Source organism: Hibiscus syriacus, unplaced genomic scaffold (genome assembly GCF_006381635.1).
Source record: "Hibiscus syriacus cultivar Baekdansim isolate YM2019G1 unplaced genomic scaffold, ASM638163v2 tig00110657_pilon, whole genome shotgun sequence".
Lineage (NCBI taxonomy): Eukaryota > Viridiplantae > Streptophyta > Magnoliopsida > Malvales > Malvaceae > Hibiscus > Hibiscus syriacus.
In genome coordinates, this window is record NW_024062817.1 from 29,561 (window position 1) to 53,539 (window position 23,979).

The following is a 23,979-nucleotide window of genomic DNA, read 5'->3' on the forward strand; positions in this document are numbered from 1 at the left end:
CCATGGGGTGAAACTGAAACCCTCTCTTTTAGGCATTGATTTTGCCACCCAAGATTTGCAAATTTGATCTCTGCCTCGTTGAAGAGTTATTTTTATTTCAGAAAAGTCATGCTCAAATAAATAATAAATAAATAAACCCTTTAAGACTAAGCAAAATGATTAAAACTCATTTTGTTATTTAACCTCGTTACCATGGTACAGTGCTTATATTTGTCTCATTCTATTTTCTTCAACAAAGATACACTAGTTAGAACAAACCACTACAAGCCATGCTTGAATCGTTGCGATTATATCCTCTTAATCGAGGTTAGCGCTGGTGGAGCAAAGCCTATCTTGATCGATCGGTGATGCCTATGCCGAGTTGTCCTTTAGCAACAACAACATTCTCCAGAAATAAAAGATGATCTCCTGCAGCTTTGATTTAGGAAATGGTGTAGGCCTTCAATACTTTGGTTGTGTCACAGATGACAATGTTGTCTGATGCTACAGGAGTCGTACATAGCCAATTTACCTGACAAAGAACGATGTTAAAGACGAGAGGTTCGAAGAGAAATGAAATGTATTTGATACAAGAAGCAACAAGCCTCACCTTTTTGCTTAAATTGATGTTAAAATGTAGAAGCGCATTGTTATCTCCAATCTGCCATGAATCAAGACACTTAGAGCAATCCCATACTTTGATCAACTTATCATTTCCGCCTGATACTAGAAACCTCCCCCTCTCTCCGAACTACGAAAATGCCACACAAGACACCGCGGCAGTATGACCACCTAAAGAGTAATCTAAATGCAACCATTTAGTCCCATTTTCACTGGGATCGCCACCATCACTGCCTTTGGACACAGACTGAGTTCCTTTTCGGGATTTCATGGAACTTTTAGGCTTCATGGCTGTAAGTTCTGATTCCATATCAATAATATCAATAACACCATCACCCCTAGACACAACACATATCTTGCCTAATTTGTCCAACATATCAACATCTGGAACTTTTATTGTGTGAACAAAAGCTGGATTTAAACATTGTCCAGCATTGCTACCACTCCTCATGTCAGGCAAGCCTGCAGGAAAGGCGGCAAAATCAGAGAAATTAATCAGTAATGCACTGACCTTTTATTTGATTAGAATAATCATAATGAGGATCAAATCAACGACGTTATGTGAAGATGCACCACCTTAAGTTTATTGTCCATGATATTACAAAATTGTTGTGAATATGACATAATATTTGAAGATCAACGAAACTAAGAGTTCAAGACATACATACCAAAATCTACAATTTTGCGTGGGCGCCCTTTTGAGAAGTCCCATGTGATAAGCTTTGAATCAAGACCACCAGTGACGTTCAAATAGAATAACTGTAATGGAGAGCTAAGAAAAACTCTCTACCAGTAAACTTAGCGGTCAAGTTTACATATATTACACACAAATTTAGTTAGACATTCCTTCCCAAGGTCTCCAAGGAATGAATTGGACACTGCTTCAGATCTGTGATGTATTAAGGTGAGGACACGAAAGAAGACTAGCTGAAAAAGGGGCTCAAAATAAAACGTTCTAGAATCCAAATACACAATTATTTAACAAAAAAATGAAACAGATAAAAGCTTTTGAGAACAAATATGTCAAGAAACGAGATATAGAGCCAGGAATTTCAGTTAATAAACCACAGGAACATTCATGCTATTATATGCTGAAGGACAATAAGAAAAAGCAAATGGCTTAAAGAGCAAGGATACGCTTGTATGTCCAGATCTCAAGGTCTTGGAAATACGTTTCTGGCGAATGTCTATGATCTGCAACACATGTTACCATACAAGGTTAAAATGTTAAAAAAATCCCATTATCAATTACATAAACTGACAAATAAATTCTTCATCTGAATGATAATTTGTATTTATAAACATATTGTAGATGATTAAACTAAATAAAATCGAATACCTTAATCTCACCACCATCGTCGGCAGCCGAAAGGAAAGATGATCTGGAATTACAAGTAACCTGCATAAGAATAAATATAAAAAATAAAATATATGCATAAATACTAAACTTTAAAATTCATAAACTAAAGCATTATAAAAGTTTATTTCCAAAAGAATCTCTACTGATTTATCTCTTCTTTATTATAATTATAACTCTCCAATGCCTTCCACGAGTTATCTGCTAACTATAAACGAACAATACCTAAGCAAATTTTAAATGCAACCAAAGCAAAAACAGTCAAAATGAAGATGAATTACCATATGCATATCAAGCACTTGACCTCATTTCCAGCAGAAACATAGATGATATTCTCATTGCCTGCATTTGAAGCCGAAATTCAATAATCATAAGTAATTCATACAAAACTTAATTTGAAAATGAAATAAGAAATAAAAAATGATAGAAATTTACCCGAGTTGAAGCAAAGGGATGAAATCGGTTCGTTGCAAACATCCATGACAAATTTCACATCTTTGCATCGCATATCAAACCAAAAAACGCAACCATCCTAATGTAAATTCAATTTTTCAATATCATTAAAAACAAATATAAGCTTCAGTTAAAATTAAAATTTGAGGGAGAAAGAAAAGAGCAGGATTTTACTTCGGCGGAAGTGGCGACAAGGCCGGGCATGTCACGTGAGGCGATACAGTACGTGGCGGTGGCCGCTTGACCTCTCAATCGTCTCGTCTCCGTCATTTGCGACGCGCCTCCGCCTTCGACTTTGCCTCGCTGGTTTCTTTTCTCTTTTGTTTGCTTTTTTAATGGGCGGTTGTTTTTCAGGGCAGTTAGATCGGCCATGGACAATAGTAGCTTAATGGGCCATTGTCAAACTGAGTTGGGTTTAGGCCTTCAGCCCATATCAAGCACAGTTCGTTCATTGCAAGCTTTAGAGAAAACTAAGGTAGCGTTTGGCTCGATGGAATGTTTATGAGGAAATTAAAATCTGTGAAAGAATTAGAATCTGAAGGAATTGGAATCTGAATCTGAAGGAATTAGAATCTGAAGGAATTAGAATCTGAATCTGAAACTTGTTTGGTTGGCAGGAAATTGAATTGGAATCCAATTTCATATTATGTTTGGTTCGTAGACATGTCAGATGAATTTGATTTCAGTAATGTAAAATGATAGAATTTCCCTTCTTGTTTTTTTGCTTAATTTTAGTTTGTTTTATAAATTACATGTAGCAATATATTATAAAAATTTTAAAAATATTAAATTTTCATTTTATTGATTGATTATTCATTTCAATAAAATATAAAAATCATACTAATAAACATCATAAGTTAAGATCATCCCAATTAGGGATGGTCATGGGTTGGGTTTTTGGTCCACCCGACCCGACCCGAGAAGAAGGGAACCTCCACCCGAGACCCGACCAAAATAAAGTTTCACCCGACCTGACCCGAAATAATAAAAAAATTATTCAATAAAAATAGTGACTTAATTGAAAAAAAAATTATATATAGAGGGGTACTATTATAATTATTCCTAAATATATAAGGTTTTTTTTTTGGGGTTGGGTCAGGTATTTTTCACCCTAAACCCGAACCGACCCAAATATCACACTTAAAAAAACCCGACCCGAATATCACACTTGAAAAACCCGACCCGACCCCGAATTTTTTTTTAAAAAATCCGACCCGATCCCGAATTTGTTTTTAAAAAACCGGACCCGATCCCGAAATTTTAAAAAAAAATTCCGACACGAATACCAAAAGATTGATGAGGGTAGTATGATCAAATTTCACATTCCCTCCTCCAAAGGATTTCAATTCCATCATGTTATGGATGAAATTTACTTTCCCTCCCTTGATGGAATTTGATTCCAATTCTCACTTTGAAAACTTGAACCAAACATGAGAAAGTGGTGAAATTGGATTTCAATTCCCCTAATTCCAAGGGATTCTAGCGAACCAAACGCCACCTAAGGGTTAATTTCGACAGACGTTCCTAAACTATGACTTGTACTCTAAACCAGTACTGAAAATATCAATATAATATCAGTTACATCCTTCTCCAACCTAACGTTAAATAGAGGTGGCAAACGGGTCATTCGAATCGGATTTGGGTCGGGTCATTTTGGGTCTAGATTATACTTGGGCTGAATCGGATATGGTTTGGGTGTATGATAAATTGGGTCGGGTCGGGTATCAAGTCGGGTCAATTTTCGGGTGGGTCAGTCTTCAGGTTTGGTGATTAACGAATCGATTATTTTTCGGTTTGGATCAATATCAGATCGGTTGACTTTTAGGTTGGGTTAATATATGATCGTTTAGATTTCGGGTCGAATCAATATCGGATTGGTTGATTTTTCGGTTTGGGCCAACCTTTAAATCACATCAATTCAGATTAAATTTGTTAGAAGACTAATCAAGTATATATGAAATTATCGATATATTATTGTAAAAAATGTCTTCTTGTTTGTTAATCTTATCATTTAGGCTTAATTCGATTATAATTCTAATCAAGTATATATAGATTTTTGGTTTGGATTGCTTTCGTTTAGATTAATTTCAATTCGGGCTACTTTCAAATCAGGTTAAATTCAGCTCGGATTACTTTCTATTCGGTTTAAATTAGATTCGTGTTGTTTTTGGTTTGGATTATTTTCAATTTGAATTAATTTCGGTTTTGGTTAATTTCAATTCGGGTTAAATTGGATATGAGTTCATATTGGGTCAACTAAATTTTAGATTGGGTATTGTTTGGATTTCGGATCAAATTTGATCATCATATTCGGGTTGGTATTGAGTATTGGATTGGGTAAATCGATTCAAGGAATCGGATTCACGTCAAGTTTGTTAGGTCCAACGTCAAACAATATCATTAAAATGTGAAATAGTTACTTTAAATTATTTAAATGATTTAATACGTCAAATTATACTTTAATTATTGAGATTTCATACTATATAATAAAATTAAATTTTAAATTAAATTTTTATAATTTAATCACGACTTATTTAATTTGTCCCTAAAAACAGAAATAGGAATTAATGTAATTACCATGTAGTTAGCCTTATCAATGTAATTAGTACGAAAATAGTTTTGCTGAAGTAAAGATGATCTTAATTACTATTTCACTAATTACATGTCTAATGACATATCTCTTTCCTTGAATACCATTTTAACCATGCCTAGTTTTAATTAAAGACGATCTTAATCATCATTTCAAGAAAGATTTTATTTTTGAATTATCCCTATGAATCAAATTTTAATTTTCAATCTATACTTACAAAACTAGTAATTAGTAAAAACAATAATATTACGCATAAGTAATTTAAATACATCACTCAATAAAAGCTATTTATTATTTTCCATTAACATATTTAAAAATTTAATATATAGTTAGTGTATGTCATCATTCCCTTGTTTCGTAGCAACACAAAAGAGGAAAATGAGATTGCATGTGAACCTAAATTGACCGTAGCATGAGTTGGCACTACCCTAAAACAAAAGGGTCTCCTTTGCTAATGTCGTTTCTGTTATTGAATGATTCCACCAATGCCCTCTCCTCTCTTACCCCCCAACCAGCAGCTTGATGTAGATAGGCCCCTTGGTAGCCCTAGCATGGCATGGCTGCAATTATGTTATTCTCTTCACATTTCTGCCTCTTCACCAAGCATTGTCAGAACAAGACAACCCCCCCGGTCTTTCTTCTTACCATTGGACAATAACCCAGTCTCCTCCCACTCTTATATTCACGTTTTGGAGAGCCATAGGGTTACTTGATTTGTATCCGAATAAGATATAATTATTCAAAAATTTCACGTCATTTTTTTATTAGTCTAAAATAATAGTTTATTTGAATACTTTTAATCATTTAATAATAAAATTCAAATATATAAATAAGATTGTATAGAATTTGCCCGAGGAATCAACAGTGAAAACACTGTTTTCTTCTCCAGAATGTATAATTACCATACAGAAAACACTGTTTTCACTATCAGTAAAACTCACATTACAGTAAGAGCTCATAGCATAATTGCAGAAAATAGATTACCATACAAAACAGATCTTCCACTTCACGTGAAAGTTCCACGAGCTTACTTTAACAATCATGCCACGTGATTTTTATTTTGATCTTATTTGTTAGTACCAACGTCGAAGCTTAACACATTGCAAGAGAGTTATATCATTTTTTTAAAGAGAGTGATAGTGATAATGGTTTTAATTAAATTTGAAGCCGGGTCGAATCGAGTTATAGAATAAACAATATAGAATTAGAAGTGTTGGTTTCTTAAAACTTTTAGTCTAGGTTTCTGTCGGTTTGGATATTAGTCCGACTAAGTTTTCATACTTTTGGTTTTAAATATTTAATAAAATATTTAATAAATTGTTATTTGTTTAAAATTAAATAATTTGATGTTTCTCCGTATTTGACTCTAATCTTGTCCTTGAACTAAAATGGAAAGTATGAACAATGTAATTACATGCCGAAAAGAGGGAAAGATTAGAGGTTTATAATTAGTAGGAAGCAATTATATATATATATATATATATCTGGACGAGAGAAATGGTAGAACAAATTAAGTGCAGTTCCGTTATCTGACAATGCAGGCGACAGCATAAGCCCAAGACTTAAGGTGCTCTTTCATGGCGAAACCATCGTTCAAAGGAGGCATTTCCAAGTAATATAACCCATTTGTTTCTTCAGAAAACGACGACTCAGAATCCAAGTTACTACCATAGCAGCCCAAATCGAGTTTTCTCTTGCTTCGTTTCCTCCTCCTCCTCCTCCCTCCTCTCTTCCTCCTCTCCGGCTTCGCATATTCCGCCGCCTGTATTGGCTGAACCGCCCGCCGCTGCTCGACGATTTCGCCGCAGTTGGGACACCTAGGAACCAAAATATCAGCACCGGCAAGAACATCACGAAGAATCATGGACCCTGAGGGTTTCTTTTCTTCCTCTTCGACGAGGGAATGCTCTGTTAACGTGAGAACATTGTTGAAAAACCATAGAGAGTCGAAATCCTCCATGGCTTTCTTTGAAGCATCCATGGGAAAGTGAAAGTGAAGGAAGAAGAGGACTTTATATATAGACACGAGCTACTAAGCTTTATTATATAAGTAAAGATTAAGAATAAGATAGTAGTACCAATATTTGTCTATTTAGCTATTATAGCTAACCATTTTGGCTTGATTCTCTTTACATATTTATCATGCGGAAATTCCGGTTTCTTTAAATGCCAAGCTTCTTAGCCTTTAATTTATTATAATGGTAATTAAGATTAAAAAAAAGAGAGAATCGCCTCAGTGACCAAAAAAAAGTTATAATATACGATTTTAACCAACTATTTTTGGATTTGCCAAAATGACCAACAAAATCGCAACGCGAAATAAAAATCGCAACGCGATCCCCAGAATCGCAAATCAGTTTCCAAAATCGCAACGCGATTCTTGAAAATCGCGATGCGATAGTACAAATTCGCATTGCGATTTTCCATAATCGCAACGCGAATATGAAAATCGCAACGCGAACACATAAATCGCAACGCGTATCCGTAAATCGCAACGTGTATCCGTAAATCGCAACGCGTATGGGTAAATCGCAATGCGTATCCGTATATCGCAACGCGTATCCGTAAATCGCAACGCGTATCCGTAAATCGCAACGATAATCCGTAAATCGCAACGCGTATCCGTAAATCGCAACGATAATCCGTAAATCGCAACGAGAATCTGTAAATCGCAACGATAATCCGTAAATCGCAACGAGAATCTGTAAATCACAACACTTAAATTTTGGGTATATAACACTGAAATCATAAACTAAATCCCTAAATCGCAACTCATTCCATCTCCATCTATCACTCTCTCCGGCGACATCCGTTCCTATATCCAACGACATCCTTCCCAATCCGGCAACAGGTTTTAGTTTCGCAGCTCGTCTGTTTAGTAAATTAATTTACAACCATGAAATCATCTAATGTTGATCATGTTTGGATAGATTTGTGTTTTGGAGGGTCATGGGATAATGTTCATGGTGTTTTACAATATATGCCTTTACCCATGAATCTTCAACTAAAATTGTCTTTACAATAGTTAACTTATGAAACTCTAATGCTACGTGTTTCAAATAAATTGAATTTAGAGCCCCTAAGTGGATTTAGGCTATCTTATCAGAGAAATGGTAAAGTTTATTTGTTAACCGACAATGAAGATGTTGAACGATTCATTGCTTACATTAGTGTTTCACAAGATGATGTTACATTGTATGTTGTTGAACCTAGAAGTAGTATTGTTGGGTCAGTAGCGGGTAGTAATCAACTAAGTTTTTCTCAAAACCCACAACCTTTCTCTAATCCAAATCCCAATCAACTTTCAGCACCAAATTCCGGTTTTCGTATTGACCAGTTAGACGATGATGAGCCAACAGAAAAAATTGTGAGTACTAGTCAGTATTCGAAATTTGGTCTTGGTCAATATCCGGACTTTGATATTGGTCAATACACGGATTTTGATGATGTTTCAGAAGAAGAAACAGACCATGCGTGTAATGATATTGATATTGGTCAATACCCGAATTTTGATGATGAAACAGCCGTTGCCGAAGAATGTAATGTTGATGATAATGAGGAGGAAGTTACGACTGTGAATGAACATGTTGAACATCCATTCTGTAATTCATATAATCCTGAAGAAGAAAAATAAGAAGAAAAAGTCCCCGAAGAAAAGAAAATGCCACGGGCGTATAACTGGAATATGCCAGAATTACTTCAGATACCGGAAGAAGAGTTGATAAAGAAAGCAGTTGATTGTTACACAAAAGTTATTCGTATCAAGAAAGATGATTGTTTTGATACAAAGGAAGACTTGAAGATAGCTTTATATACGAAATGTGTGGAAGATGGCTATCAACTAAAAGTTAACAAATCAAGCAAAGATCGTTTCGAAACAAGGTGTATGATTGACAAAAACTGTACGTGGCGTATGATTGCAAAGAGAATAAAGATTGCAAAATGTTTCAAGTTAGGACTTTTATTGATAAACATACATGTTCAAGAACCCAAGTTTTTCCTCACCATAGACAGGCAAACAAAAAGGTGTTGGGTGGTTTTCTGGTTGAGTTAATGTTTTTGAATGGCAGGGTATATCGGGGACATGAAATTATGACTGACATGAATGCTCGGTTCAAGATTAGTATATCATATTCTCAAGCTTGGAGAGCCAAATGTTATGCCTTGGAATTGTTGAGGGGGTCGCCAGAAGCATCGTTTGCCCAACTGCCGGCTTATTGTCACAATTTAAAGCTGAAAAATCCTGGGTCGGTAACTCATATCAAAACAGATAGAGATGGACGCTTTGAGTTGCTGTTTATCGCCATTGGTGCTACGGTTAGTAAATCAATATAATTTTGTTGACTCATTTTTGTTAGTTACATGCATTTCACATTTAAATGATTATATTTCTTGTGTATATTATTTTGTAGATTCGTTCGTTTATTACTTGCATGCGCCCAGTTATTATAGTTGACGGAGCACATTGAAAGGTCGATACCTTGGAGTAAACTTATTAGCAGTAGCCATGGATGCTAACAATGGGATATTGCCAATAGCTTACGGGGTTGGCAAATCTGAAACCTCTGATTCATGGACATGGTTTATGGGGCATCTTAGGGATTGCATAGGTCCTATTAGCAATCTGACAATCATATCCGATAGGGCAAACTCAATTGACAACGCTGTTAGAAGGTGTTTTCCCAGATGCTTTTCATGGACTTTGTGGTGTTCATTTGTATAGAAATCTAAAATCAAGGTCTGCTGGTATAAAAAAGCACAAATGGACATACTGGAAGGCTGTAAAAGCTTATCGGGAAGTGGATTTCAATAAGCATATAAATTGTTTAAGACGTGTTTTGCCTCAGTGTGCTCAAACACTAGAAGATGTCGGGTTTGAAAGATGGTCAAGAGTACATCAACTTGGAGCAAGATATGGTTTCATGACGTCTAATAGTGCAGAATCAATCAACGCTCTAAGTCGTCATTCCCGGAAATTACCCATTACTATGTTAATGGAGTTTTTTCGAGCCTCTATTCAACAGTGGTACTACAAGAAAAGAACCATGCAGGTATTATTTCTTTGAATTCGTAACTTATCATATTTATATATTTTACTAAGTATTGTTTATTTAAATTTACAGGAACATTGGAACATCGTGTTACACCATGGACTGAAAAAAAGATAACGAAACGTGTTGTGAAGTCAACGTCATGGAGAGTTGAACCATGTTCAAACACTTTGTTTCAAGTACTGGATAATAACTTAAATGGGCTAGTCGATCTAAATGCAAAGACGTGTAGTTGTATGAAATGGCAAACATCTGGTTATCCGTGTGGCCATGTTATAAAAGTTGCTCTTCATTTAAACCAAGATGATTCAAGCGCATACGCTATGGATTGCTACACTACAGAAGTTTATCGACAGACTTATGCCGAGATTGTCTACCCTATTCCACATCCTTCTGAGTGGGACATACCAGATGACTTACAAACAGTTTTGCCACCAGCCATGGACAGAAGGCTACCTGGCCGACCAAAAAGTCACGATCGTATACCGTCTAAGGGTGAAGAGAAGAAGAGATCGACATGTAGTCGGTGCAAGGAAAGTGGTCATACAAGGTTGACATGTGGATCACCAGTGCCATCAAAATCATCTTTTCCTCTACCAAAATATGGATCCTCATCAAAATCCAAAGCTCATATGGTGTCAAGCAAAAGGCAATCATCTTTAAAATCCCAATCACGATTGGCTTCACCTTTTGAGACTGTTAACTTAGGTGATTTTTAAATGCAAACGTTGTATTATGTGGATTTTATGTGTGAACTTTTAACATTTTCAGTTGAATTAATGACTCAGGCCAACCATTTTGACTTAACCAACTCTTGTTATTCAGTTGTTATCACTATTAGGCATGCATTTGACTATCGCAACACGGAAAATACAATCGCAACGCGAAATGAAAATCCCAACATGAAAATCGCAATGCGGAAATGAAAATCGCAACGAGAGAATCGCAATGCGAAATGAAAATCGCAATGCGAAATGAAAATCGCAACGACAGAATCGCAATGCGAAATTAAATCGCAATGCGAAATGAAAATCGCAATGCGAAATGAAAATCGCAATGCGAAATGAAAATCGCAATGCGAAATGAAAATCGCAATGCGAAATGAAAATCGCAACGAAAGAATCGCAATGCGAAATGAAAATCGCAATGCGAAATGAAAATCGCAACGAGATAATCGCAATGCGAAATTATAAACGCATTGCGATTTTCATTTCCGCATTGCGATTTTCATTTCGCATTGCGATTCTCTCGTTGCGATTTTCATTTCGCATTGCGATTTTCATTTCGCATTGCGATTTTCATTTTGCCTTCACATAATGCAGATTGAAATCAACAAAATCAACCATTACATTTCAATCAATTAAACAAGCACAAATAAGAATTATGTTCGCATCAATTACACAAATCAACTTTTACAAATCATCTTTACAAATCAATTAACAATCAAAAAATAAGCAATTTCTTATTTCCGATCATCTACTATTGAATCAACTTTTACAAATCAATTAAACAATCAAAAACAATCAATTAAACTATTGAATCAACTTTTGCAGCTCGACATCATTTTCACGCAGTTCACTTCTGAGATTAACCTGCAGAAACCAAACATTTGTTCAAACAACACTTTCTACGCAAATTATTGAATTCTAGTTAATTAACCAAACATTTTCATTTATAAGTATATAAACTTACCAATTGTTTATGGACATTTTATAACGCGGATGCAGGTAGGCAGCGTCTCGTATATATCGATTTAGCCATATAATGCCGAAACCACAAGCCTACTGCAGCTTTATCTCTATCGGTGGGAGGTAGATACTTGATGCTTCCCGTCGTCAAACGCTCCAACGCCAAGCATACGAGAGGACCACAATCTCCTCTGGCTCCGCTCGTTTGTTGTGGCGCGTCTCGTCTCTAATAACTGTAATATTGAGCTTCTTTGGCTTCTTGTTTCCAGAACGAGTCCAATAATTGATCGCATCCAAGAATTTAGCCAAATGAGAGCTCCATCCCTTAATAACATCTCTTAAATCAGCCAATGATATGTAATTTATCATGCTGTCATACACTATTGTCTTAAGGGATGGGAGCTGAAGCTCGACGAGAATCCAATGTTTACGTTCCAAAACAGGGATAAACACCTGCAATCATAAGTAATAATTCATTCATTTGCGCACTTATTTCATAAAACCTTTAAACTCAATCTAAAATAAATACTAACCTTATCGACCTCCCACCATGCAGGATAAAGTTTAGCTTGTCCATTGCCCAAATCAAATGATTCATCTCGTGCATTCTTCAAGTGAACGGCGTGAAAAGACGTCGGCATTATTGTATATCGTATATTTTTATTTTTCTTAAGTTTTCTTATTATTAGAAGACGTGTCACCCACGCATCGATATGCTGTTTTACAAAAAAAGACATATATTAGTGACTTACATAAATTTAAAAAAAAATTAATCAAATTGAAATATAAGAAAAATATAAGACTTACCCCCCCATCGAAATAGCCATTGTCTTCGACCCCTAATAATACGCCCCACCAAGGCCGTTCAAGCAACAAAAAGATATCATCGGTGAGCTTGCATATGTCAGTGAAACACCCCTTGCTCCGCTCATGTAGATAAAAATCAACTGCGGTCTTAGCCCAAAGGGTGTTATCCAAAATTGTGTCCGGTAGTTGTTCCCTCTCCTCTTCAGATACCGGTATGGTACTGGCCGGTAACTCATACGAGAGCCAACTTGAATCCATCATGTCCGGCACGACAGAGGGTTTCTCAAGAAGCCTACATATGACGCCATGTGAATCGGGCTCTTGAATGGTGGGAGGGACCTCTTCAATGATGACAGTGGCCTCTTGAACGGTGGGAGGGGACTCTCGAGGAATGATATGGGGGGCCTCTTCAACGATAGGAGTGGACTCTTGAGGGATGACAGGCGAGTCGGGCTTCTTCTTGCGGTGTCTTCGCACTATTGGGGTGTACGGAGACTTAATAGCACGTGCACGCTGTCTGATGCGTGAACTCCGTCGTGCAAGCATAACCCGACGTAAAGCATCCACTCTATCGGGCCGCTAAATAATTAAATACAAAAATCAGTAAATAAACAGACATGATATTTAAACAGTGAAAACAAAGACAAATATGTTTCAAACTTGCATTGTATTCACCCAAGTCATTATTCTATCATAGTTCACAAAATGCATCAGATAACAAAGAAAAATATGTTTCAAACTAATACCCTGAAGTTAGTATTTGTCTTTGTTTTGTCTATTGGTTGAAGTAATGCAATCCATTCAAGTTTCAATTTGCAGAAGAAGAAATAGTTTACTTTCGCAACACGAAACTTAAAATCGCAACGCGAAACCAAAATCGCAACGCGAAATGAAAATCGCAACGAAAGAATCGCAATGCGAAATGAAAATCGCAACGAAAGAATCGCAACGCGAAATGAAAATCGCAATGCGATTTTGGTTTCGCGTTGCGATCTTGTCGTTGCGATTTTGGTTTCGCGTTGCGATTCTGTCGTTGCGATTTTCATTTCGCGTTGCGATTTTGGTTTCGCGTTGCGATTTTAAGTTTCGTGCGAAAGTAAACTATTTCTTCTTCTGCAAATTGAAACTTGAATGGATAAATTTACTTTCAACCAAAAGACAAAACAAAGACAAATACTATTTCACAGTGTTAAAGAATACACAGTTTAGCAGAATTGGCAGCAACCGAACAAATTTACTTTCAACCAAAAGACAAAACAAAGACAAATATATTTCACAGTGTTAAAGAATACACAGTTTAGCAGAATTGGCAGCAACCGAACAAATTTACTTTCAACCAAAAGACAAAACAAAGACAAATACTATTTCACAGTGTTAAAGAATACACAGTTTAGCAGAATTGGCAGCAACCGAACAAATTTACTTTCAACCAAAAGACAAAACAAAGACAATACTATTTCACAGTGTTAAAGAATACACAGTTTAGCAGAATTGGCAGCAACCGAACAAATTTACTTTCAACCAAAAGACAAAACAAAGACAAATATATTTCACAGTGTTAAAGAATACACAGTTTAGCAGAATTGGCAGCAACCGAACAAATTTACTTTCAACCAAAAGACAAAACAAAGACAAATACTATTTCACAGTGTTAAAGAATACACAGTTTAGCAGAATTGGCAGCAACCGAACAAATTTACTTTCAACCAAAAGACAAAACAAAGACAAATACTATTTCACAGTGTTAAAGAATACACAGTTTAGCAGAATTGGCAGCAACCGAACAAATTTACTTTCAACCAAAAGACAAAACAAAGACAAATATATTTCACAGTGTTAAAGAATACACAGTTTAGCAGAATTGGCAGCAACCAAACAAATTTACTTTCAACCAAAAGACAAAACAAAGACAAATACTATTTCACAGTGTTAAAGAATACACAGTTTAGCAGAATTGGCAGCAACCGAATAAATTTACTAAGCAATCTAAGTGAAATGGCTAATCTAAGTGAAATTACGAGTAAATTTATCATTAAGTTAAATATGGAAAATCTTAAACTTACCTCGTTGCGTAGAGTATGAACCTCATTCTGCAACGATACTATCATCTCACGTAGAGCGGCAACCTCACCACGTAAAGTTGACACCTCCACACGCATATGTACGCATGCTGGGGAAAGCCTCGAATATCCAAATCTACAAACAATATAATAACAAAATTAGTAATTGTTAAATAATTAATTATAATTTTAGAAACATTATATAGAAATTCTTACCTTAAAGGCCCAAACAAAGCCTGACAAAGTGTATTTGGACCCATCGCCCCGCAAACTTTTGCGGTCATCAAAGGCAGACGACAACTTAGTCCAGGTAGCTTTCCATATATACGAACCCCACGGAAACAGATTCCATGCATTCAGGTCCTCTACCAATATTATTAGCTCCCGATGAATAGGTTGTCTGGCCTCTCTGCCTAAAAAGCCGGCATACACAAGTAGTAGAAGGCATACTCGGACAACATCGACGTCTTCCATCCGAGTGAAACCAGCTTTCTTATTAAATAATTTCTTCAGGTCGTCGACATGTAGGTTCGGCTTCTCCATTGACTCATCCGGAAAAACCCGGGATAACCATGATGGGCGGGCGATATGACGAGTGTACCGGCCTACATCATCGTGTCCGAATCGTAGACCAGTGATTAAGCAGAACTCCTTCCGCCCAAAGCAAGTATACGCTGGTGGAAAATGAAACCATATCTCTTCCTCACCACGTTGTATACTGTCGGGTAGATTTGATGTCATGGTCTGAAGCCACAAATGGGTCAAATTAGCATCTCCACCCGGATGCTGTACTCTCAGCCATGGCCCGAAGCAGGTTTCCTCAAACAATTGTCTTTGAGCAGGTGAAAGCTTCTTTGCAATTGTAGTGGCCAGGCTGACTTTATTTCTCAAGGTCAATTGAGCCGAAAAAATTTCTACAAAACAATAAACATACCAAGTTAGATATACCAAAAACTACACTGTGAAGATATACCAAAAACAATAAACATAAAAAGTAGTAGTTTATTCTTGAAACTAAAATTTGCAACACTGTTTTGTCTTTTGGTTGAAATGAAAATCGCAACGAGAGAATCGCAACGCGAGATGACAATCGCAACGAGAGAATCGCAACGCGAAATGAAAATCGCAACGAGAGAATCGCAACGCGAAACCAAAATCGCATTGCGATTTTCATTTCGCGTTGCGATTCTCTCGTTGCGATTTTCATTTCGCGTTGCGATTCTCTCGTTGCGACAGTCATTCTCTCGTTGCGATTTTCATTTATCTCGTTGCGACTCTTCTGCAATTGAAACTTGAATGGATTGCATTACTTCAACCAAAAGACAGAACAAAGACAAAGACAAACTAACTTGAAAATCGCAACGAGAGAATAGCAACGCGAAATGAAATCGCAACGACAGAATCGTAACGCGAAATGAAATCTAAGTGAAATGGTTAATCTATTATTGAAATGACCAGTAAACTTATCATCAGTTTCAATATGAAAAACCTACAATAATGCAAACATTTCAAAATAAAATAATTAAAAAAACTAACCCTCGGAGGTTGATTTTCCATTTCTGAATATTGTGAGGGATTTCTGACCGTGAATGGTTGTGAGGGATTTCGCCGGAGATGGGGACGGAAATCTTCGGAGATGGGGACGGATTTCTTCGCCGTAGAGAGTGAGAGATGGAGATGGGACTGAGTTGTGATTTTAGGTTTTAGGTTATGAGTTGCGATTACGGGATTTTGTCTTAATATTCTTTTTGTAATTTGAAAATAAAATACGCGTAGCGATTATAATGGCGCTTTAAATATCGCGTTGCGATTTACGGATACGCGTTGCGATTTTATGTATTATCGTTGCGATTTACGGATACGCGTTGCGATATACGGATACGCATTGCGATTTACCCATACGCGTTGCGATTTACGGATACACGTTGCGATTTACGGATACGCGTTGCGATTTATGTGTTCGCGTTGCGATTTTCATATTCGCGTTGCGATTATGGAAAATCGCAATGCGAATTTGTAATATCGCATCGCGATTTTCAAGAATCGCGTTGCGATTTTGGAAACTGATTTGCGATTCTGGAAACTGATTTGCGATTCTGGGGATCGCGTTGCGATTTTTATTTCGCGTTGCGATTTTGTTGGTCATTTTGGCAAATCCAAAAAAAGTTGGTTAAAATCGTATATTATAACTTTTTTTGGTCACTGAGGCGATTTTCTCTAAAAAAAATCATATGGGATGGAAAAAATATTTTACAAAGAAACTAATTAAGGATAAGTAATCGATGAAAGGGTAAATTATTTAGTTACCTAAAATTATTAGTTTTAATCCATTTTATTACTTAAACTTTCAGTTTTTTAAATTATATCTAACATTTAGTTTTTGTTTCATATTAGTACCTCGCCGTTAAAAACTTAACGGGTGATTTGCACTTGACACCTTTTTATGGGTAAATTACATTATTCATCACTAACTATCTTCCCACTCATATTTTGGTCACTAAAGTTTAATATTTTAATTTAGTTACCTAAAATTATTAGTTTTAATCCATTTTATTACTTAAATTTTCAGTTTTTTAAACTATATCTAACATTTAGTTTTTGTTTCATATTAGTACCTAGCCGTTAAAAACTTAACGGGTGATTTGCACTTGACACCTTTTTATGGGTAAATTACATTATTCATCACTTAACTATCTTCTCACTCATATTTTGGTCACTAAAATTTAATATTTTTATTTATTACTCCTAATTTAATCACTCTAACTTTCAAATTTATTTTTTATTTTTACTTATATATTAATAAAATAATAAAAAAAATTCATGTCACAAAAAATATTAATAAAAGACTTAAAACAAAAATAAGTGTCTAAACTTTACCTTGAAAAATGATTTAGTGCTTAAAGATTTTTTTCCTAAAAATTAGTGCCTAAAGTTTTCTCAGTTATAATTTTAGGTGTACACCGTTATATTTTTTAATTTTTTAATAATAAAAATATTATATGAAAAAAGACAAAAAATTAAAAAAACTTAATTTATTTACAAAAGAAACCCAAACTTTTAATGAAATTATAAAAAAATAAAAAATCTCATATCAACCCCGTTATCATGGTGGAACACCAGAAGAGCACTGACGAAGCGATGACGAGGATGGGTTTTGAGCGGAGTTGGATGGTGGTGACGGCGTGGCATATGGTCGTCGGGATCGGCTGGAATCGACGAAAAATAGAGACAGTGGACGAAACTTCGAACGCTTCTCCATGGAAAACGACAGTAACTTACTGAGAAAGGTCATCGGGGGTTTGATTGGGGGTCGACGCCGATGTCGATGATAGTGGCGGTGATGGTCACCGTCGGCCGACATAAAAGGGGGAAGTGGGAGAGGGGAGAAGGCACGACCGACATTAAATTCTCAAAATTACCAAAGTTTGACACATGTCACTTAACGATGATTTTTAACGGCGGACACTTAAATGTATAACTTTAGAAACTTTAGGCATATATTTTTAGCGAAAAATTCTTTAGGCATTAAAATGTTTTTTGAGACTAAGTACATGCACTTATTTTTGTATTAAGCCTCAATAAAATAAATTAGAGTGATTAAAATAAGAACAATTTGAAAATTGAGTAGTTAAATTGAAATTTTTTAAAGTTTAGTACCAAAATAGGAGTGAGAAGATATTTGAGTGATGAATGATGTAGTTTACTCATACAAATGCAATTCCGTAAAAATTTTAACGGTGATGTACTAAAATGAAACAAAAACTAAACCTTAGGCATATTTTTAAAAAAAATTTAAAAGTTTAGGTACTAAAATATATCAAAACTGATAATTTAGACACTAAATGCGTAATTTATCCTCGATTTAAACCCCACGAGTAATTTATCAAGACTGATAGTTAATTTATCCTTGATTTAAGTCAGGTCAAATATAAAGTTTTTATCTAAAAAAAATAGATTAGTTATCGGGTCAAGTGGAATCCTCCTAACCCGTCAGATTAGGTGTGAAACGATGGGCTAAAATTTTAAGTCAAATTTAGGTGAAACAAAAACCTAATCCACTCTTACCATGACCTTCAATAATTTTAATGATGTTATTCGGAGTTTAGAATTATAGATTTTGAGACTGACTTTAAGATTGGGGATTATAGCTTAAAATATATGATCAACAGTTAGAATTTAAGATCATGTTCAAATAAATATATTTTTAAACGGTTAGTATATGAAAAAGTAATAAATTATTATAATACCATTAATTAAATAATTTTTTTGATAGAATATACTGTGATATTAGGAGATTTGGGGGGAATAATCAAGGGCAGTTTTGGTGTGTGGGAAAAATTATCATAAAGTTTCTTTGAGTCCCTATCCATCTTTTGTGGAGACATGAACATAAGCGCATTGTACATATATTTTTTATTCCGATTCGTCCATGTTTTTCTGCAAATAAGCATATTCTTCTTCTTCTTGCTGATTAGTTCTTTCTGCTGGTGCTGCATGTTTTGCACGTGTCTCCATTAGCTTACATGCATCCATATTGTTTCTGCCCATATAATATTCTTAACAATGATACCAAATCAATATATGCAGCCATACTATTGAAATATGCATAAACTATACATGCATATACTCATAAAGCTGACTTAAACAAACATGTACGGTGTTAATACATATCGAGGATGATCCGAGTGTGACACATATAAACCCCTGAGCAGACGGTACCATGGACAAGGTAAGGGTACATTAAATGCGTAACGTGGCTGAATTGCGGGGCAAATCTCCTTTGGCAGTGAGCTTCGCATGACTCCGGGGATTGACATACTATCCAGACAAGTTTAGCTGCCCTCCAAAGGAGATTGGCCCAGTAATGCATCCATGCATTTCCCTATATCCTTAGCTTGAAACTGTTCCAAGTCTCGAGGTGTATATATATTGTTGATGAAGAACTAGCAAGCATCGAAACGAGAATGGTCTGGTACTTTCCAATATAAACAGTACATTTGAGGTACGATCCAATTCGTTTAACTAATTTCTGTACAAAATGTGGTCTCAAACACATGCATATGCAAGAGCGATTGGAATTCCAAATGTAATGAAGGCTCAGATTTTCTGTAAAACCTTTAACTAGAGTCTATCAAAAAGATATATATCAGATAAAAAGAAGGGTAAAATTGAAAAGGAAAGGAGAACGGCACATTCCAAGAGATCCAGTACGGTTATGCTTCTTCTCTCTTTACCATTTGTTTTCATATGAAGAGCACATTCCAAAAGATCCAAGACTATATACCCTTTCCTTTCCATCCCATTGTTGATTATCTAATCACTTGTGGTCACAACCTGACGCCGAACAGAATAATGATTATCATGCAGGCGCTCCAACAGATGATTCACAAGAGAAAATTCGTCCAAAAAAACCAGAGAAAAAAAAAGTCTCTAGGGTTTAATAAAATATTATAAAATCAAACAAATGCCCAAAATCAGTCCACAAGCCGGACTGTTATAGCCAAAAATCGTTTTTATTTGAATTTTGCCAAAAATAGCAAAATCCCGAAAATCACTCTAAATTGAAATTCGAAATAAAATAAACAATCTCCAAAAAATCCGGCCTAAATCGGATTTAAATTGATTTTCTAATTGACAATCGAAATATTACCATAAATAGTAAAAAATATCTAAATCTAGTGATTTGGAGGAAAAAACGACAGAATTTGAGGTTGAAAAAAAGATCACATGGAGCGTAGCTCGATGTGGAGAGCGTGCACGTCGAAAAGAGCTTTCCGGATTGAGGTCTTATGCGCGATTCTGACACCTGTAGCCAAAGTTATGGCCAAAAGACTGAAACATACTCAAAACGATCCCAATGAGGAACATGTCACAATCAATTCCCGCCTTTACGCTGATCTGCCAATTCATGGTATCTCAACGCCATCAAGGTGCAATCTGACAGCTCAGCATCATCTGTCTCGGATCCCCATGCATCACAACCTTTTGCTGCTTCCTTTTTTCGTTCGAGGCATATTTTGAGCTTGCATCATGCAGGATGAATATATCCAATGCTCATCTGTTTCATCACTTACATGTGTATTTGGTCCACCTTTACTGATCTTCTTGTAGTAGGCTTATCTTATGGTATAGGGTTTAGGTTGCTTTGTCATTAGGATTATCACCTATAGACTCTAATGCAGGGGAGTACCCGTTGATCGGTTACAATCATACGCCTCTCCATATATCAGTTGCTAATAATTTTTAAGAAATAATATTTCATTGCCTTAGCAAAAAAAAAAAAGATACATGGTGTCCTTCATTTTAAGGCCCCTTCTCTAAGGGACACAACTCACAAGAATTTGCAGGAGACCCCAATATACTATAAACGGAAGCATCGAATATAACTGTCACGCTTTCATCTCAACAATGGTAGTTACCCTTTCAGATACATAAGCATTGCAACATAAATAGGGAAAAATGGCATCACTTCTTTTTGCAAGAAACAGAAAATACCTGAGAAAACTAGGACCACCATCCCATGATTGAAATGGGGGAATCTGAACAGATTTGACTTGGCATGTTCTACTTCTTTCATTGGCATATCCTAAATACTTTACCTGTTAAGTATCATCCATATCCTAAATTAGAAAGAAAAATCATATGGTATTTTAGCACTATAAATAGAACTGCTCCTGAATCGTTACGTGCATCCAAGCAACACATATCAGTTTCAGAAGCGAGATAAATGTGGAGCTGCGGAATTACAGAGCAACTCTCCTTTAGCAGAAATGCTTGTTCTCATGCATACTTTTAATTCTGCCAAAGGAGATTTGCCCTGCCATTCGCTCACACAGTGATCCCATTCGTATAAATCCAGATTTTATATGGATAACAGTAGGCTTCATCTTCATGTAGCAGCTAGCTATCACTAAGACAACATGCAAGGCTTTGGTTTCAGGCTTGCTTCACTGTTTTGGTCAACAAATACACTCTCTGTTTCGCATCAAGCAATACGCGGAGTGACTCATATATCAGCAAAAGTGCCTAATAGTATTAAGAGTCTAAGATAGTTATGCAAGTAGGTAATGGATCCTGTATTCTGTATTGTTTCCCATATCAAAATGCAAATGCAACTCCTTTTTATTTCACCAGTGTCTTGGATTATGAAAATACAGTATGGGAGCTTAGTGTATTAAGTAACAAGTTTTCATTTAATGAAAATATCTTTAAATTCATGATTGATCAAGCTTTTGTGTAATCTTTCCTTTCTCGCATGTCATAGAAATATCACTAAAGATAATGTATGCACATTGAGAAAAAATTGCAGAAGCAGCAGTGAAAATGCAGATCCTACAAAAATTCATTGAAATAACGGTTTTAACAGATGATGTGACAAGAGCTTCACCGGGAGAGGAAGGTTTACTTGGCAACTTATGTTCAGCAGCCGGTGAATACTATTGAGAAATCACCGGCAGATTGTTGTTACATAGGTAGTAATAAAAATAAGCTGCCACTGTATTTTTCTTATCCAAGGTATCTTAGTATATGTATTTTCTTATCAAGTGTACTAAGAAACTGAACGACTGCCTGAATTCAGCCAGCAGATTTCAGAAAATATGTCTGTCTTCATATCTATATGTTCTTGTCCTTTAGAAAAAGAAAGGCATATCAGCTTTCAGTTGTTGTGATTTTGAACTTTCCTTGGAGAGAACATGGTCATGGATACTATAAGTTCAAACACGTGCATGCAAGAGCTAGTGGAATTGCAAATCTTTTCTGTAAAACGAAAGGAGAACAGCACATTCCAAAAGATCTAAGATTATCTACTCTTTCCTTTCCATTCAATGGCTTAACAGAAAAAATAAAGATATACGGTGTCCTTCATTTTAAGGGCCCTTCACTCCCCTTGGGGTTAACAACTCATAAGAATTTGCAGGAGACACCAATTTACTATAATGGGAAGCATAGAATATAACTGTTACCCTTTTGTATCAATAATGATTGTTAGTCACCCTTTCAGAGAAAGAAAAAGAGTAGGAGAAAAGGAAAAAGGAATAGAGCATATAGAAGTAAGATCCAATTGGCAAATTTCATCGCTTATCTCTTTGATCACTATGATTTTGCGTGTCTTGTGGGGGATGAAGTAACATCTTCTCTTTGATCCAGTTTTGGTTGCTTGTACAATATTCATGGCTAATAATCTGACTAGATTAATGACTAGAAGCTTTTCTGCACACTTTGTTAGAGCATTGCGCTGATAACACAAAGGTACTGTCTTGTTTAAGCGGCAATTCATTCGTCTGTTTTCCTAAATCATACTCATAACTTTATCAGTATTGCAACATAAATAAGGAAAAATGTCGTCACTTTCTTTTGAAAGAAAAATTGGATACATAAGAAAATTAGGACCACTATCCCATGATTGAGATGGAAGAAACTTCACAGCTTTGACATGGCATATGCCACTTCCTTCATTGGCATATCCTAAATGCTTTGCTTAATAAGTGTCATCTACATCCTAAATTAGAAAGAAAATCACATGTTATTTCATCACTATAAATACTTCCCTTGAATCTCTGTACAACCAGCTGAGAAAATTATATCAGTTCGGGAAGCAAGATAGACCTGGAGTTGAGGAATTACGGAGCCATTCTCTTTCGGAAGAAATGTCTATGCTGGGATTTCCCCTGCCTTGACAATGGTATTTAGTAATCGTTGGGAGACATGCATAGCTTGTAATATGCACAACAGGAATGATATTTAGTTGACTAACCTGTCACTATATTTCTTATACTCGATTTATCCTCGTATTTAATATATATATTTTACATGCAAAGATCAAAAAGATAGAAACTTCTCTGCAAAGTAAGAAATAGCATCAATTCTAGAATCTACTAATAGACACAGACAACATCTATTTGTAATGGACTTTCATACTTACAATAACATCAGATGGAGATATCATGCAAAATATTCCTTAGATTTGCTCCAACAGCGAGCCTTTCTTTTATAAGGGTATATTTCAGCATTTGATGCTGAGCTTTGAACTTTGCTTGGAGGCAATGTGGTCATGGATTCTGTAAGTTCCAAGACAACCATGCAAGAGCTAGTGGAAATGTTCTCTGTATACAACCTTCAACAAAAGTCTATCGAAAGATATCAATCGGTAAAGAAAAGGGTAAAAATGAAAATGAAAGGAGAACAGCACATTCCGGTAGATCCAGTACGGTTATGCTTGCTCTCTCTTTGCCATGTGTTTTTATACGAAGAGCACATTCCAAAAGATTTAAGACTGTATGCTTGTTCTTATCTGATCACTTGTGGTCATTGCCTTTCACCGCTTCCTTTATCGTTCAAGGAGGAACTTGAGCTTGCACCTGCTGGGTAAACA

The 23,979-nt window shown here is 35.8% G+C and overlaps 1 pseudogene; it reads right to left on the bottom strand.

Moving 5' to 3' along the window:
* Positions 1 to 182: 182 nt before the first annotated feature.
* Positions 183 to 2,748, bottom strand: LOC120137403 (annotated as a pseudogene).
* Between the last annotated feature and the right edge of the window lie 21,231 nt (positions 2,749 to 23,979).